Source organism: Arachis hypogaea, chromosome 16 (genome assembly GCF_003086295.3).
Source record: "Arachis hypogaea cultivar Tifrunner chromosome 16, arahy.Tifrunner.gnm2.J5K5, whole genome shotgun sequence".
Taxonomy (NCBI): Eukaryota; Viridiplantae; Streptophyta; class Magnoliopsida; order Fabales; family Fabaceae; genus Arachis; species Arachis hypogaea.
Window position 1 is genome coordinate 83,187,685 of NC_092051.1, and position 16,991 is coordinate 83,204,675.

The 16,991-nt window shown below is 39.9% G+C and overlaps 2 non-coding genes across 2 annotated transcripts; one reads left to right on the top strand and one right to left on the bottom strand.

Annotated features, from left to right (window-relative positions):
* Positions 1–1,046: 1,046 nt before the first annotated feature.
* On the top strand, positions 1,047–1,150 carry LOC112761412 (small nucleolar RNA R71). The gene has a single exon (XR_003181805.1). It is a non-coding gene; the product is annotated as a small nucleolar RNA R71 (small nucleolar RNA).
* A 15,410-nt stretch (positions 1,151–16,560) lies between these two features.
* Positions 16,561–16,667, bottom strand: LOC112760421 (small nucleolar RNA R71). Its single transcript, XR_003180863.1, has one exon. It is a non-coding gene; the product is annotated as a small nucleolar RNA R71 (small nucleolar RNA).
* Between the last annotated feature and the right edge of the window lie 324 nt (positions 16,668–16,991).

Genomic DNA, 16,991 nt, shown 5'->3' on the forward strand with positions numbered 1-16,991 from the left:
ATCTTGAGTATATTCTCTTCTCCACAACACCATTGAGCAGCTGGGGAAAAGGTGCATAGAGTCTCAGCAGCTCCTGTTTTGATATTTCTGGTTCTTGGTATTCTTTTTCCTCCTTCTCTGCTGAGGTATCTTCAGGTTGTTTTGACAGCTTGCTTGGCTTGTCCTCAGTCTCCTTATCACTTATAGTGACCATCTTGCAATCTTCCCATCTTACTTTCTTTGTTTCACCTCTCGGATTCTTCTCTGTGTCACTTGGGAATCCATCTGTGGGTTTGGGAATTTGCTCAGAGAGATATCCTACTTGAGATTCTAACCTCTTGATTGTGTCTCCCTGATTCTTGAAACTGGGTCGCACTTCCTCCTTGAACATCTTGTTGTCTTGGATATCCTTGCATATGCCTTCAAGTAGATTTTCAATCCTTGAGATTCTTTCATCAAATGATGATAGGTCAGGTTGAGGAGGGTTGTTCTGGCCTTGATATGAATGTGGAGAGGTGTTGTTATTGGGATGTTGATATGGTCTAGATGTGAAGTGTTGGTGAGCTAGATTGTTTGGATTTGGGCGTCTTTGATCAAGGCTTTGGTCTTGTTGATTTCCCCACCCAAAGTTTGGGTGATTCCTCCATCCAGGGTTGTAAGTCTTGGAGTATGGATCATGGTTCTGCCTAGGTGAATTCCCAATGTAGTTGGCTTGCTCCTGACTACCCTCTGCTTCCTCATTCACTCCTTCTTGGGTTGTTGATGAAGTGGAGATTGCTGTCACTTGGTTCCTCTCCATCTTCTTGGTGAGGTCAGCCAGCTGCTGGGTAATGAGCTTGTTTTGGGCCAGCAAAGCATCTACATTGTTTAGCTCCATTATTCCTCTTGTGTTCCCTCTTTCGGAAGCATAGAAGTAGTCGTTCTCTGCTACTGTTTCAATGACATCTATGGCCTCCTCAATGGTTTTCTTCTTGTTCAAAGATCCTCCGGATGAATGGTCTACGGCCTTCTTTGACTCATAAGAGAGCCCTTCATAGAAAATGTGCAGCTGCACCCATTCGTTGAACATGTCAGGTGGACACCTCCTTGTCAGGTCCTTAAACCTCTCCCATGCCTCATATAGAGTCTCACCATCCTGTTGCCTGAAGGTTTGGACCTCAGCTCTCAACCTATTGATTCGTTGAGGAGGGTAAAATATTGCTAAGAATTTGTTCACCACGTCTTCCCAACTTGTCAAGCTTTTCCTTGGGAAAGATTCCAGCCACTTGGCTGCCTTATCCTTGAGTGAGAATGGAAATAAGAGCAGTCTATAGGCATCAGGATGAACACCATTAGACTTTACTGTGTCACATATTCTCATGAAGGTGGTTAAATGTTGATTTGGGTCCTCTTGGACACTTCCTCTGAACGAACAGTTGTTCTGCACAAGGGTGATGAGCTGTGGCTTCAGTTTAAAATTGTTGGCTTTTGAATGCTACTCCCACAGTTTCCTGGGTTTGGATTGATATAAGAGCCTAAAACTCTTCTGTCCTCCCCAGCATGATTTGCTCGACCTCTTCCGCCATGGTTGTGAGCCTCTTCTTCATGATGGTTTTCCATGTTTTCTTCCATGTTTGGTTCAAAGTATTCCTCAAAGTGTTCCTCCTCTTCTTCGGCACTAACTACACGTTTGTCTCTTGCTTCCCTCCTTAGTCTAAGGAAGGTTCTCTCAGGTTCAGAATTAACGGAAGTTGAAGCCCCGCTTCTTCTCCCTGTCATACAACCAACAAGTACAAGCAAAGAAAATAGGTGCAGAAAGTATATCTGTCAGAATTACTATTAGTGTGAGTGATGCAATATATCAAACAGTTAGTGGGTTAGTGCGATGAAGTGTAAATAACAAAGGAAAAGTAGAGGTAAGGGAAGAAATTAACTAAAACAGGAAGTAAATAACTCAAACAGAAATTTAAATCAAACAAAAAATAAAATGCTCAATCTAGTTATCCTCCAATCTAATCATTGTTGATGCACAATCAATCCCCGGCAACGGCGCCATAAACTTGATGCACGGAAAACTTGTCTCATAACAAATTTCCTTCGGCAAGTGTACCGAATTTTTCGTCAAGTAAAAACTCACAATAGAGTGAGGTCGAATCCCACAAGGATTGATTGATCAAGCAACTTTAATTAGAGGAATGTTCTTATTGAGCTAATCAGGAATTAAGTTGAGAATTGCAGAAAATTAAATGGCGGAAAAGTAAATGGCAGAAAGTAAATTGCAGAAACTTAAATGGGAATGGGGGAATTGCTCATAAATGTAAATGACAGAAATTAAAGAGAATGGGTAAGATCAGAAATGGGGAGTTCATTGGGCTTAGGAGATGTTGCATTCTCCGGATCAATCTCATTTACATCTCTTCCTCAATCAATGCACTCATTGATCTCCTTGGCAATCTTAAGTGATTGAATTACAATTTCTTGTAATTAAATCTCTCAAATCTTGATCAATAGCCAATTCCTTGGTCAATTGCTCATGAGAAGAGATGAAGTATAGTCACTGATTATACCACATGCATTTCCCAAATCAAGCATTGAGAGGATTATAGTCACATATCCATCCAAACCCAATTTGGTCTAGCATGAGAAAGCATTTCTAGCTTGATCTCTTCATTCCTCTTCCAAGGTTCTGAAGAGATCCAAGTATGAATAGTTTCTTTTCCAAGATAACTACCCAATTGGATGAAGATCGAAAGCTTTCAAGTAAAATCAAGAGAAAAGATAGAAGAAGAATAATGAAAACTAGTATTGATCCATCAAATTACAACAGAGCTCCCTAACCCAATGAAAGGGGTTTAGTTGTTCATAGCTCTGGAAAATGAAAACAAAGATGGAGAATACATAATGAAAACTAGAAGTGCAGAGAAAGTAAATACAGGAAGTAGTTCTATGCTATTTTCCAACTTCCGGAACTCCCTAAAATAATTCAAAGCTACTCCTATATATACTACTCTTCTCATCTTCTAGTTGGCTCTTCAAGTCTTGGGCCTTTGGATCTTGAGTTTGAAGTAGTTCTTTTCTTCATTTGGGCTTGGCTTTACTTGCAGAGAGAAAGTGTGAAGTGGGCAGAGACTTGAGCTCGGGGCGTTAGGGGTGTTAACATTTTATTGAAAATATGAGTTCGAGAACGTTAGTGACAATCAACTTTCTCACTAACGTTCCTAAGTAAAAGCCACGTTAACTTCAACGTTAGTGGCACAAACGTTGCCACTAACGTTGCCTCTAGGTCCTTCGCACACGTTATTGGGGCTTAACTTTCCCAATAACGTTGAAAAACCCCATTGCTCCTACGTTAGAGCCCACGTTAACTTAGTTAACGTGGCTCTTTAACATTGGCTTGCCATCCTTCGAGAACGTTAGTGACACTCAACATTGTCACTAACGTTCCAATGTGCCCCCATGTCTCACGTTAGAGCCCACGTTAACTTAGTTAACGTGGCTCTTTAACGTGGCCATGCTTAGCCATCCCCAACGTTAGTGACAATGTTGAGTGTCACTAACGTTGGCTCATTATTTACTCATCCACGTTAGCTTCCACGTTAACTAAGTTAACGTAGGAGTTAATGTGGCTCATAGTGGCTTGTGTGGCTCCTTCCAACGTTAGTGACAATGTTAAGTGTCACTAACGTTGGCCATCACCTTCTTCTCTCACGTTAGCCTCCACGTTAACTAAGTTAACGTGGGAGTTATCGTGGCATTGTGCACTTAGGCAAATGTTAGTGACAATGTTGAATGTCACTAACGTTTGCTTCCTTTCCCCTTTTTAACGTTAGCCTCCACGTTAACTAAGTTAACGTGGACTCTAACGTGGCCACTTGTGAGCATTGGCCAACGTTAGTGAGAATGTTAAGTGTCACTAACATTGGCCCAAATTCCCTTCTTCACATTAGAGTTCACGTTAACTTAGTTAACGTGACTCTTAACGTGGGTAATGATGGCTTCGAGAGCGTTATTGGCAGTCACTTTTCTCATTAACTTTGCAAGTTACCTCCCATTCCTTGCTTCCTTTTGTCCTGAAATCAAGCAATAGAGTGCATCAAAGTTCTAGTCCAAGTCATGGGTAATGTAGCATACAATTTGTCACTAAATTCATGCAAAATCCTCATGAAATCATGTAAAATGCACAATGTATGCTTGAATCCAAGTGTAAGTGAATATCTACACAAAACTAGCTTATTTCCTAAGAAAATGCATGAAACTACCCTAAAAATAGTAAAGAAAATGTCAGTGAAACTGGCCAAAATGCCCTGGCATCAACGCGTCCCTGACAACGACCTCCGTTCTACCTTAGATTGAATGCATATCTCTTAGCCTCATGATTCAGATCAGAGTCTTCGTGGTATATGCTAGAACTATTGGCGGCCATTCCTGAGATCCAGAACGTCTAAACCTTGTCTGTGGTATTCTAAGTAGGATCTGGGAAGGGATGACTGTGACAAGCTTCAAACTCGCGAGTGTTGGGCGTAGTGACAGACGCAAAAGGATCAATGGATCCTATTCCGACATGATCGATAACTGACAGATGATTAGCCGTGCAGTGACAGTGCATTTGGAACATTTTCACTGAGAGGACGGAAAGTAGCCATTGACAACGGTGATGCCCAACATAAAGCTTGCCATGGAAGGAGCCTTGTGTGCATGAAGAAGAAGATAGTAGGAAAGCAGAGATTTATAAGACAAAGCATCTCCAAAGCCTCAACCTGTTCTTCATTACTGCATAACAAGTATTTATTTCATGTTCTTTTACTTTTTAAAATTAAATCTGAGAATTATTGATATCCTGACTAAGATTTACAAGATATTACTTGGACGACCCAGTGCACTTGCTGGTTAGTTGTGCGGAGTTGCAAAAGTGTGATTGTAATTTCGTGCACCATGTTTTTGGCGCCGTTGCCGGGGAATGTTCGAGTTTGGACAACTGACGGTTTATCTTGTTGCTTAGATTAAGAATATTTTATTTTTGTTGGTTTAGAGTCTTTTATTTGAGTTTATTTTCATATTTTAAGTTTGGTGTCAATTGCATGCTTTTATTTTCTTTTAATTTTTCGAAATTGCATGTCCTTAGTTCTTTCTTGATTTTTAAAAATTCGAAGTTTGGTAACTTCTTTGTGTTTTCCTTTAATTTTTCAAAAATTTGTGTTTTATTTTCTAAAAATTTTAAGTTTGGTGTCCCTTGTGCTTTTATTTATTTAAAAAATTTTTCAAAAATTTGTTCTTGGTGTTCATCTTAATCTTCAAAGTGTTCTTGATGTTCATCTTGACATTCAAAGTTTCCTTGTTTGTTCTCTGTGTTTTGATCTAAAATTTCTAACTTTAGTGTCATTTTGTTGTTTTTCTCTTTCCGCATTAAAATTCAAAAATAAAAAAAATATCCTTTCCTTATTTTACTCATAAATTTCGAAATTTTGCATTAATTTAGTCAAAGATTTTCAAAATCATATCTTTTTTTTTAGTCAAGTCAAAATTCTAATTTCAAAAATTGATCTTTTCAAATTTTTTTCAAAAATCAAATCTTTTTAATTTCTTCAATCATATCTTTTCAATCATATATTTTTTTATTGCAATCATATCGTCTAAACCATATCCAAAATTTTTCAAATCTTTTTAATTAATTAGCCATTTTAGCATTCGAATTATTTATTTATCTTTTTACTTTTTCTTAATTTTTCGAAACTTTTATTTTATTTTTCATTTATTTTGTCTTATTTCATTCGGTTAATTTTAATTAAAATAAAATAAAAAAAATAAAATATTTTATTTGCAATCCACATCATCTCCCTTTCTCCATCATGGACCTAAGTGGAAGTGAACAATCTAGAAGGACTCTGGGGTCTTATGCTAACCCCATTACAGCTGCATATGGGAGTAGCATTTGTATACCTCCCATCAAAGCAAGTAGTTTTGAGATAAATCCTCAGCTCATTATCATGGTGCAGTAAAATGGTCAATATTCCGGTCTTCCATAGGAAGAACCTACTGAGTTTTTGGCACAGTTCTTACAAATTACTGACACAGTACGTGATAAAGAAGTGGATCAGGATGTCTACAGATTATTACTATTTCCATTTGCTGTAAAAGATCAAGCTAAGAGGTGGTTAAATAACCAACCCACAGCAAGCATAAAAACATGGAGACAGTTATCAGACAAATTCTTGAATCAATTTTACCCTCCAAAAAGGATGACACATCTAAGGCTGGACATCCAAGGCTTTAAACAAGAGGATCATGAATCCCTTTATAATGCCTGGGAGAGGTACAGAGGGATACTGAGAAAATGCCCCTCTGAAATATTTTCAGAGTGGGTACAGTTAGACATCTTATACTATAGGCTTACAGAAAAAGCTCAGATGTCTCTAGACCACTCAGCTGGTGGATCTATACACATGAGAAAAACAATTGAAGAAGCTCAAGAGCTCATAGATACAGTTGCTAGAAATCAACATCTGTACTAAAACAGTGAGTCCTCCATAAAAGAAGAGGTTATGGCAGTAACTACTGATCCTAATCCTCAAGAACAGATTGTTGAACTTAATCAGCAATTACTCCTTATGACAAAACAATTAGCAGAATTCAAAGAGATGCTCCAAGACACTAAAAATGCTAACAAGAATATAGAAGCATAATTGAATCAGACAAGACAGCAACTATCTAAACAGATAATAGAAGAATGCCAAGCTGTCCAACTAAGGAGCGGGAAGACATTGAATAACTTAGCTCAAAATAGCAAAAAGTCAAGAAAGGAACAAATGACAGAGGATGACCAAACCACTACCCAAGATCCCTCTGAGGACATCAAGAGCCCAGAGAAGAATAACTCTGGCGTTCAAACGCCGGAAAAAGGGGGATAAGTTGGCGTTAAACGCCCATTCCTTACCCAGTTCTGGCGTTCAAACGCCAGAAAAGGGTGGGAAGCTGGCGTTAAATGCCAATCCAGCATCCAATCCTGGCGTTCAAACGCCAATGAGGAATCAGACACCTGCAAGTGCTGATAGTAACCCCTCTAAGAAGGCTTCTCCAACCACTTCTGTAGGGAATAAACCTGCAACAACTAAGGTTGAAGAATATAAAGCCAAGATGCCTTATCCTCAGAAGCTCCGCCAAGCGGAATAGGATAAACAATTTGCCCGCTTTGCATACTATCTCAGGACTCTTGAAATAAAGATCCCATTTGCAGAGGCACTTGAGCAAATACCCTCTTATGCTAAGTTCATGAAAGAGATCTTATGTCATAAGAAGGATTGGAGAGAAAGTGAAAGAGTGTTTCTCACTGAAGAATGGAGTGCAGTCATTCTAAAAAGCTTACTAGAAAAGCTTCAAGATCCAAGAAGCTTTATGATACCATGCACACTAGAGGGTGCTTGCACCAAGACAACTCTATGTGACCTTGGAGCAAGTATCAACCTAATACCTGCATCTACTATCAGAAATCTCGGGTTGACTGAAGAAGTCAAACCAACCCGGATATGTCTTCAACTTGCTGATGGCTCCATTAAATATCCACTAGGCATCATTGAGGACATGATTGTCAAGGTTGGGCCATTTGCCTTTCCCACTAACTTTGTAGTGCTGGAAATGGAGGAGCACAAGAGTGCAACTCTCATTCTAGGAAGACCTTTCCTAGCAACTGGACGAACTCTTATTGATGTACAAAAAGGGGAAGTGACCCTGAGAGTCAATGAGGATGAGTTCAAGTTAAATGCTGTCAAAGCTATGCGGCATCCAGACACAGCAAATGACTGCATGAGCACTGATATTATTGACTCTTTGGTGGAAGAGATCAATATGACTGAGAGTCTTGAGTCAGAGCTAGAGGATATCTTTAAAGATGTTCAGCCTGATTTGGAAGAACCAGAGGAAATAAAAGAACCTCTAAAAATCCCTCAGGAAGAGGAGAAACCTCCTAAACCAGAGCTCAAACCACTACCACCATCCCTGAAATATGTATTTCTGGGAGAGAGTGACACTTTTCCAGTGATCATAAGCTCTGCTTTAAATCCACAGGAAGAGAAAGCACTAATTCAAGTGCTAAGGACACACAAGACAGCTCTTGGGTGGTCCATAAGTGACCTTAAGGGCATTAGCCCAGCAAGATGTATGCACAAAATCCTATTGGAGGATGATGCCAAGCCAGTGGTTCAACCACAGAGGCGGCTAAATCCAGCCATGAAGGAAGTAGTGCAGAAAGAGGTCACTAAGTTACTAGAGGCTGGGATTATTTATCCTATTTCTGATAGCCCCTGGGTAAGCCCTGTCCAAGTTATCCCCAAGAAGGGAGGCATGACAGTGGTTCATAATGAAAAGAATGAACTGGTTCCCACAAGAACAGTTACAGGATGGCGTATGTGTATTGACTACAGAAGGCTCAATACAGCCACCAGAAAGGATCATTTTCCTTTACCATTCATAGACCAGATGCTAGAGAGACTAGCAGGCCATGAATACTACTACTTTTTGGATGGCTATTCAGGGTACAACTAAATTGCAGTGGATCCTCAAGACTAAGAGAAAACAGCATTCACATGTCCATCTGGAGTATTTTCTTACAGAAGAATGCCTTTTGGTCTGTGCAATGCACCTACAACCTTTCAGAGGTGAATGCTCTCTATCTTCTCTGATATGGTAGAGAAGTTCCTGGAAGTCTTCATGGATGACTTCTCAGTATTTGGAGACTCATTCAGCTCCTGTCTTGATCATCTAGCACTTGTCTTGAAAAGGTGCCAAGAGACTAACCTGGTCTTAAACTGGGAAAAATGTCACTTTATGGTGACTGAAGGAATTGTTCTTGGACACAAAATTTCAAGCAAGGGAATAGAGGTGGATCAAGCCAAGGTAGAGGTAATTGAGAAATTACCACCACCTGCCAATGTTAAGGCAATCAGAAGCTTTCTGGGGCATGCAGAATTCTATAAGAGGTTCATAAAGGATTTTTCAAAAATTGCAAAACCTCTAAGCAACCTGCTAGCTGCTGACACGCTATTTGTGTTTGACACAGAGTTTCTGCAGGCGTTTGAGACCTTGAAAGCCAAGCTGGTCATAGCACCAGTCATCTCTGCACCTGACTGTACATTACCATTCGAATTAATGTGTGATGCCAGTGACCATGCCATTGGTGCAGTGTTGGGACAAAGGCACAACAAGCTTTTGCACGTCATTTACTATGCCAGTCGTGTTCTAAATGACGCACAGAAGAATTACACAACCACAGAAAAGGAGTTACTTGCAGTGGTTTATGCCATTGACAAATTTAGATCCTACTTAGTAGGATCAAAAGTGATTGTGTACTCTGACCATGCTGCTCTTAAATATCTACTTACAAAGCAGGATTCAAAACCCATGCTCATAAGATGGGTGTTGCTTCTGCAAGAGTTTGATATAGAAATAAGAGACAGAAAAGGGATAGAGAACCAGGTAGCTGATCACCTGTCCCGGATAGAACCAGTAGCTGGGGCATCCCTCCCTTCTACTGAGATCTCTGAAACCTTTCTGGATGATCAATTCTTTGCCATTCAGGAAGCACCATGGTTTGCAGACATTATAAATTATAAAGCTGTGAGGTTCATACCCCAGGTGTACAGCAGGTTGCAAAAGAAAAAAACTAATTTCTGATGCAAAGTACTACTTATGGGATGAACCATATCTCTTTAAGAGATGCGCAGACGGAATGATCCGCAGATGCGTCCCTAGAAAGGAGGCACAGAAGATCCTGTGGCATTGCCATGGATCACAGTATAGAGAACATTTCGAAAGTGAGCGAATAGACACTAAAGTCCTCCAATGTGGCTTCTATTGGCCTACTCTCTATAGAGATGCCCGAGAGTTTGTGCGTAACTGTGACAGTTGCCAAAGAGCTAGTAACTTGCCTCATGGTTATGCCATGCCTCAACAAGAGATCTTAGAGATTGAGTTGTTTGATGTATGGGGTATTGACTTCATGGGTCCCTTCCCACCATCATACTCAAACACGTACATTCTGGTGGCAGTAGACTACGTATCTAAATGGGTAGAAGCAATTGCCACACCCACTAATGATACCAAGACCGTACTGAAATTCCTCCAGAAACATATTTTCAGTAGATTTGGCGTCCCCAGAGTACTAATCAGTGACGGGGGCACCCATTTCTGCAATAAACAGCTTTACTCTGATATGGTTTGATATGGAATTAGCCACAAAGTAGCAACTCCGTATCATCCACAGACAAATGGGCAGGCAGAAGTCTCTAATAGAGAACTAAAGAGAATTCTGGAACGGACTGTAATTGCCTGTAGAAAGGATTGGGCAAAGAGCTTGGATGATGCTCTGTGGGCATACAGAACAGCATTCAAGACTCCTATAGAAACCTCTCCATACCAGCTTGTGTATGGCAAGGCCTGTCATCTGCCCGTGGAACTGGAACATAAAGCCTTCTGGGCAACCAGATTCCTAAACTTGGATGCTAAGTTAGCTGGTGAGAAAAGATTGCTCCAGCTAAATGAGCTAGAGGAGTTCAGACTCAATGCTTTTGAAAATGCAAAAATTTATAAGGAAAAAGCAAAAAAGTGGCATGACAAGAAATTGTCATCCAGTGTCTTTGAGCCAGGACAAAAAGTTCTGCTGTTCAACTCTAGGCTCAGATTATTCCCTGGGAAATTAAAATCCCGGTGGAGGAGACCATATGTGATTACAGTAGTGTCACCATATGGATATGTTGAGCTTCAAGATATTGATTCTGACAAAAAGTTCATTGTTAATGGACAGAGAATCAAACATTATCTTGAAAGCAATTTTGAGCAAGAATGCTCAAAACCGAGGCTTGAATGAAGCTCAGTAAAAGGTCCAGCTAAAGACAATAAAGAAGCGCTTGCTGGGAGGCAACCCAGCCATTAGCAAGTTATTTGTTTTAATTAATACTTGTAGAAGTTTGATATACATTTTTCTTCAAAGGTTAATCATCAAAATTAAAGGAATTCACAGAGTTACAGAAGGATTCAGTGCAAAAAGCAGAGAAAAGGAGCTTGCTGGCAAGAAAACGCCAGTAAAGGGCATTTTGGGCGTTAAACGCCATAATGGGTACCATTCTGGGCGTTTAACGCCAGTAAAGGTACCATTTTGGGCGTTAAACGCCAGAATTGCAGCATCCTGGGCGTTCAGAAAAACACCCAGTGATAAAGGGGTTTCTGGCATTTAACGCTAGCCAGGGTACTTGGCTGGGTGTTAAACGCCCATAATGGCCAACAATTGGGCGTTAAATGCTAGAATGGATACCATTCTGGGCGTTTAATGCCAGAAAGGCAGGGGGAGGAGATTTTGTTTCCAACTTCAAATTTTTTCAAATTTTCATGTTTTGACTCATAATTTTCTGCATAAACATGTTTCAAACTTTCATCATTCACCCTCAATTTTCCAAAATTCAACAATTTTTGAAATCTCTTTTCAATTTTCTTTCAAATCCTTCCCAAATTCGATTTGAAAGAAGATGAACATCTGGAGATCCAATAGCAAATTCAAAACAGAGGATGGGAAATTCTAGCCAATCCTGAGACAAAGGTTAGAAGAAACATGGTTCAGGAATTCTACTCAAATCTGTGGCTGACAGATAAGCAGAGAATAACTGGAACCGCCTTTCACACCTACCGAACTATGGTAGAGGGAGGCTTATTTACTTCCATCTGGACAAAATAAGAGAGGTCGTCAAACTGCCTCAACTACAAGATGATCCAGAATCCTTTAATAGGAGAATGGTGAGAGTAGATAAGGGGTTGGATCAAGTTCTAGAGGACATATGCCTCCCTGGAACTAAGTGGATAACCAATTCAAAAGGTATCCCAAACCAACTCAAGAGGGGAGATCTCAAACCAGTTGCAAGAGGCTGGCTGGACTTCATTGGGCGTTCTATATTGCCCACTAGCAACCGCTCTGAGGTCACTGTGAAAAGAGCAGTGATGATTCATTGTATTATGCTTGGAAAAGAAGTGGAGATTCATCATCTGATTTCTTGTTAGATTTACACAATTGCAAACAAGAACTCCACTGAAGCCAAACTGGCCTACCCAAGCTTAATTTCTCTGCTATATAAAGATGCTGGGGTGAGGATGGGAGTAGTTGAATTCATCCCAATCGAACACCCAATCACCAAGAAGTCAATGGAAGGACAAGTGCAAGACAACTCCATAAAAAGGAGAGCGCAGGAGTTCCTCCCAGAAATTCTCGAAATTGACTACTGGAACCGCCTAGAAGCATCTGTTACCAAGCTGCAAGAAGCTATGGAACAACTTAAGGAACAATAGCAGAATCAAAACTGCATGCTCTGCAAACTGCTGAAGGAACAGGAGAAGCAGGGGCATGAGCTACAGGAGCTGAAGCGCCAGAAGCTCTCCCTTGAAGGACCAAGCACCCCACAGATTGAGGGAGCATCCACTTTTCAAAATCAAGGTTGTTGAGTCCTAACTCTGTGATAACCTTTATTATTAAGAGTCTATTTTAAGAGTCATTTATTTTTCTGTTTTTTTTATTTTTTGTCTTCTATTATTATTGGTTTGCTCTTATATTTATTTTTGAGTCTTATTGTCATTCCATGATTAATAAAATTTAAAGTTTATATCTTAAAGCTATGAATGTCCCATGAATCCATCACCTTTCTTAAATAAAAATTGTTTCTAATTGAAAAAGAAAAAGAAGTACATGAATTTCAAATTTTAAAACAGTTTAATTATTTTTATGTGGTGGCAATACTCTTGTTTTCTGAATGAATGCTTGAACAGTGCATATGTTTGAATTTGTTGTTTATGAATGTTAAAATTGTTGGTTCTTGAAAGACTGATGGAAAAGGAGAAATGTTATTGATAATCTGAAAAATCAAAAAATTGATTCTTGAAGCAAGAAAAAGCAGTGAATAGAAAAAAAAAGAGGATGATTTGCGAAAAAAAAAAAGAAAGAAAGAAAAAGCAAGCAGAAAAAGCCAATAGCCTTTTAAACCAAAAGGCAAGGGTAATAAAAAGGATCCAAGGCTTTGAGCATCAGTGGATAGGAGGGCCCTCAGGAATAAAATCCTGGCCTAAGTGGCTAAACCAAGCTGTTCCTAACCATGTGCTTGTGGCGTGAAGGTGTCAAGTGAAAACTTGAGACTGAGCAGTTAAAGTCGTGGTCCAAAGCAAAAAGAGTGTGCTTAAGAGCTCTGGACACCTCTAATTGGGGATTCTAGCAATGCTGAGTCACAATCTGAAAAGGTTCACCCATATGTGTCTGTGGGATTTATATATCCGGTGGTAATACAGGAAAACAAAATGCTTAGGGTCACGGCCAAGACTCATAAAGTAACTGTGTTCAAGAATCAACATACTGTACTAGGAGAATCAATAACACTATCTGAATTTTGAGTTCTTAGAGATGTGATGCCAGGGCATTTTGGCCAGTTTTACTGACCTTTTCTTTATGGTTTTAAGGTAGTTTCATGCATTTTCTTAGGAAATAAGCATGTTTTGGGTAAATAATCACTTACATCTTGATTCAAGCAAACATTGTGAATTTTACATGATTTCATGAGAATTATACATGAATTAAAGGACAAATTGAATGATGCATGCCTCATAACTTGGATTAGAGCTTTGATGCACTTTATTGCTTGATTTCAGGATAAAAGAAGCAAGGAAGAACCACGTTAGTATCCACGTTAGTCTAGCTAACGTGACCACTAACGTGGAATGAAGGATAGCTTGCAACGTTAATGAGAAAAGTGATTGCCAATAAAACCTTCGTGAGCCATCATAGCCCACGTCAGTTGCCACGTTAACTATGTTAACGTGGAAGCTAACGTGGAAGAGAAGTAGAACTCCAACGTTAGTGGTAAAAGTAAGTGCCACTAACGTTCCAAAAGGGGGCAATTGGCCACGTTAAGAGCCACGTTAACTTAGTTAACGTGAGCTCTAATGTGGAAGAATAAGATGATGCCAACGTTAGTGACACTCACCTTTGTCACTAACGTTGGACTAAGCCCATATTGGCTACGTTAAAAGCCACGTTAACCTAGTTAACCTGGACTCTAAGGTGGAGGGAGCAAGAATCACCAACGTTAGTGACACTCACCTTTGTCACTAATGTTGGATTGAGCCACTATGAGCCACGTTAGTTGCCACGTTAATTACATTAACGTGGAAGCTAACGTGGAGAAGAGGGATGATGAGCCAACGTTAGTGACACTCACCTTTGTCACTAACGTTGGAGATGGCTATCAATACCACGTTAGAAGTCACGTTAACCTAGTTAACGTGAACTCTAACATGGGAAGTAGGGGCGTTCTGAAGAGTTAGTGACAAAGGTAAGTGTCACTAACGCTCTCGAAGATTTGGCAAGCCTATGTTAAAGGCCACGTTAATTATTCTAACGTGAACTCTAACGTAGGGAGAAAGGGGTACTCTCAACGTTATTGAAAAAGGAAAACCCCAGTAATGTTTTCGAAGGGCCAAGGGTCAACGTTAGTGGTCATGTTAGTGCCACTAATGTTGAAGTTAACGTGGACCACTTTGGGTTAGGAATGTTAGTGAAAAAGGTGATTGTCACTAACATTTTAAACCCCACATTTTCACTCAACGTTAACACCACTAACGCCCTAAGCTAAAGTCCCTGCCTACTTCACACTTTCTCTGCAAGTAAAGCTGAGCCCACTGAAGAAGATAACTGCTTCAACTCAAGATCCAAAGGCCCATATCCAAGACTTGAAGAGCCAACTAGAAGATCAGAAGAATAGTATAAATAGGGAGAGCTTTGAACTTGAAAGGAGCTTTTGGGCATTATTAGAATTACTCTCTGTATTTTACTTTCTTTGCACTTCTAGTTTAACTTTCAGAATGTACTCTCCATCTTTGCTTTCCATTCCCAGAGCTATCAACAACTAAACCCCTTTCACTGGGTTAGGGAGCTCTGTTGTAATTTGATGGATCAATAATAGTTTTCATTATTCTTCTTCTTTCTTTTCTCTTGATTTTACTAGAAAGCTTTCAATCTTCATCCAATTGAGTAGTTATCTTGGAAAAGAAGCTATTCATACTTGGATCTCTTCTGAACCTTGGAAAAGGGATGAAGAGATCATGCTAGAAATGTTTTCTCATGTTGGACCAATTTGGGGTTTGGGCGGATATGGTGACATATAATTCTCCCAATACTTTGATTTGGAAATACATGTGGTATAATCAGTGACCACACTTCATCTCTTCTCATGAGCAATTAGACCAAGAAATTGGCTATTGATCTGATTTGAGAGATTGAATTACCAAGGAATTAGAATTCAATCACTTAAGATTGCCAAGGAGATCAATGAATGCATTGATTGAGGAAGAGATGAAAATGAACTTGATCCGAAGAATGCAACATCTCCTAAGCCCAATCAATTTCCCATTTCTGATCTTACCCATTCTCTTTACTTTTTGCCATTTACTTTCATGCTAAACTTCCCTTCCCCATTTAAGATTCTGCAATTTACTTCCCGTCATTTATTTTCTGCTATTTACTTTCCCGCCATTTAATTTCCTGCAATTCTCAACTCACTTTCTGCTTAGCTCAACTAGAACATTCTTCCAATTAAAGTTGCTTGACCAATCAATCCCTATGGGATTCGACCTCACTCTACTGTGAGTTTTTACTTGACGACAATTCGGTATACTTGCCGAGGGAGATTTGTTAAGGGACAAGTTTTTGTGCATCAAGTTTATGGCGCCGTTGCCGGGGATTGATTTTGTATCAACAATGATTAAATTGGTGGATAACTAGATTGAGCATTTGTTTTTATTTTGTTTGATTTAAGTTCATTTGAGTAATTTACTTTCTGTTTAGCTATTTTCTTCCCTTTCCCCCACCCATTTTCTTAGTTGTTTACAATTCAGTGACTAACCCACTAACTGTTTGATATATTGCATCACTCACGCTAACAGCATTTCTGTAGAAATTACTGTCTGCATCTATCTTTCTTGCTTTTTCCTTGTTGGTTGTATGACAGGTAGAAGAAGCGGGGCTTCAACTTCCTTTGATTCTGAACCTGAGAGGACCTTCCTTAGATTAAGGAGGGAAGCAAGAGGAAAGAGAGTAGTTGGTGCTGAGGAAGAGGAAGAGTACTTTGAACCAGACATGGGTGAGAATATTGAAAACCATCATGAAGAAGAGGCTCACAACCATGGCAGAGAAGATCCAACGCATTAGGCTGGACAAGAGAGAAGACTTCTGGGTTCTTACATCAATCCAAACCCAGGAAACTGTGAGAGTAGCATCCAAAGGCCAACCATACATGCCAACAACTTTGAACTAAAGCCACAGCTCATCATCCTTGTTCAGAACAATTGTTCATTCGGAGGAAGTGTCCAAGAAGACCCCAATCAACATCTAACCACATTCCTGAGGATATGCAATACTGTGAAGTCTAATGGTGTTCATCCTGACACCTATAGACTACTTCTATTTCTCTTCTCACTCAAGGACAAAGCATCTAAATGGCTGGAATCCTTTCCAAAGAGAGTTTAGCAACCTGGGAATATGTGGTGAACAAGTTCTTGGCAAGATTCTATCCTCCTCAACGGATCAACAGGTTGAGAGCTGAGGTACAAACATTCAGGCAGTAGGATGGTGAGACTCTATATGAAGCATGGGAGAGGTTTAAGGACCTGACAAGAAGATGCCCGCTAGATATGTTCAATGAATGGGTGCAGTTGCACATTTTCTATGAAGGCCTTTCGTATGAATCAAAGAAGGTAGTGGACCACTCATCCGGGGAATCTCTGAACAAGAAGAAGACCATTGAAGAAGCCATAGATGTCATTGAGACTGTAGCAGAAGATGACTACTTCTATGCTTCTGAAAGAGGCAACACTAGAGGAGTGATGGAGATGAACAATGTGGATGCACTGCTAGCTCAAAACAAGCTTATTACCAAGCAGTTGGCTGATCTTACCAAAAAGATGGAGAGGAATCAAGTGGCAGCAATCACCACCTCAGCAGCAGCTCAAGAAGGAGTGAA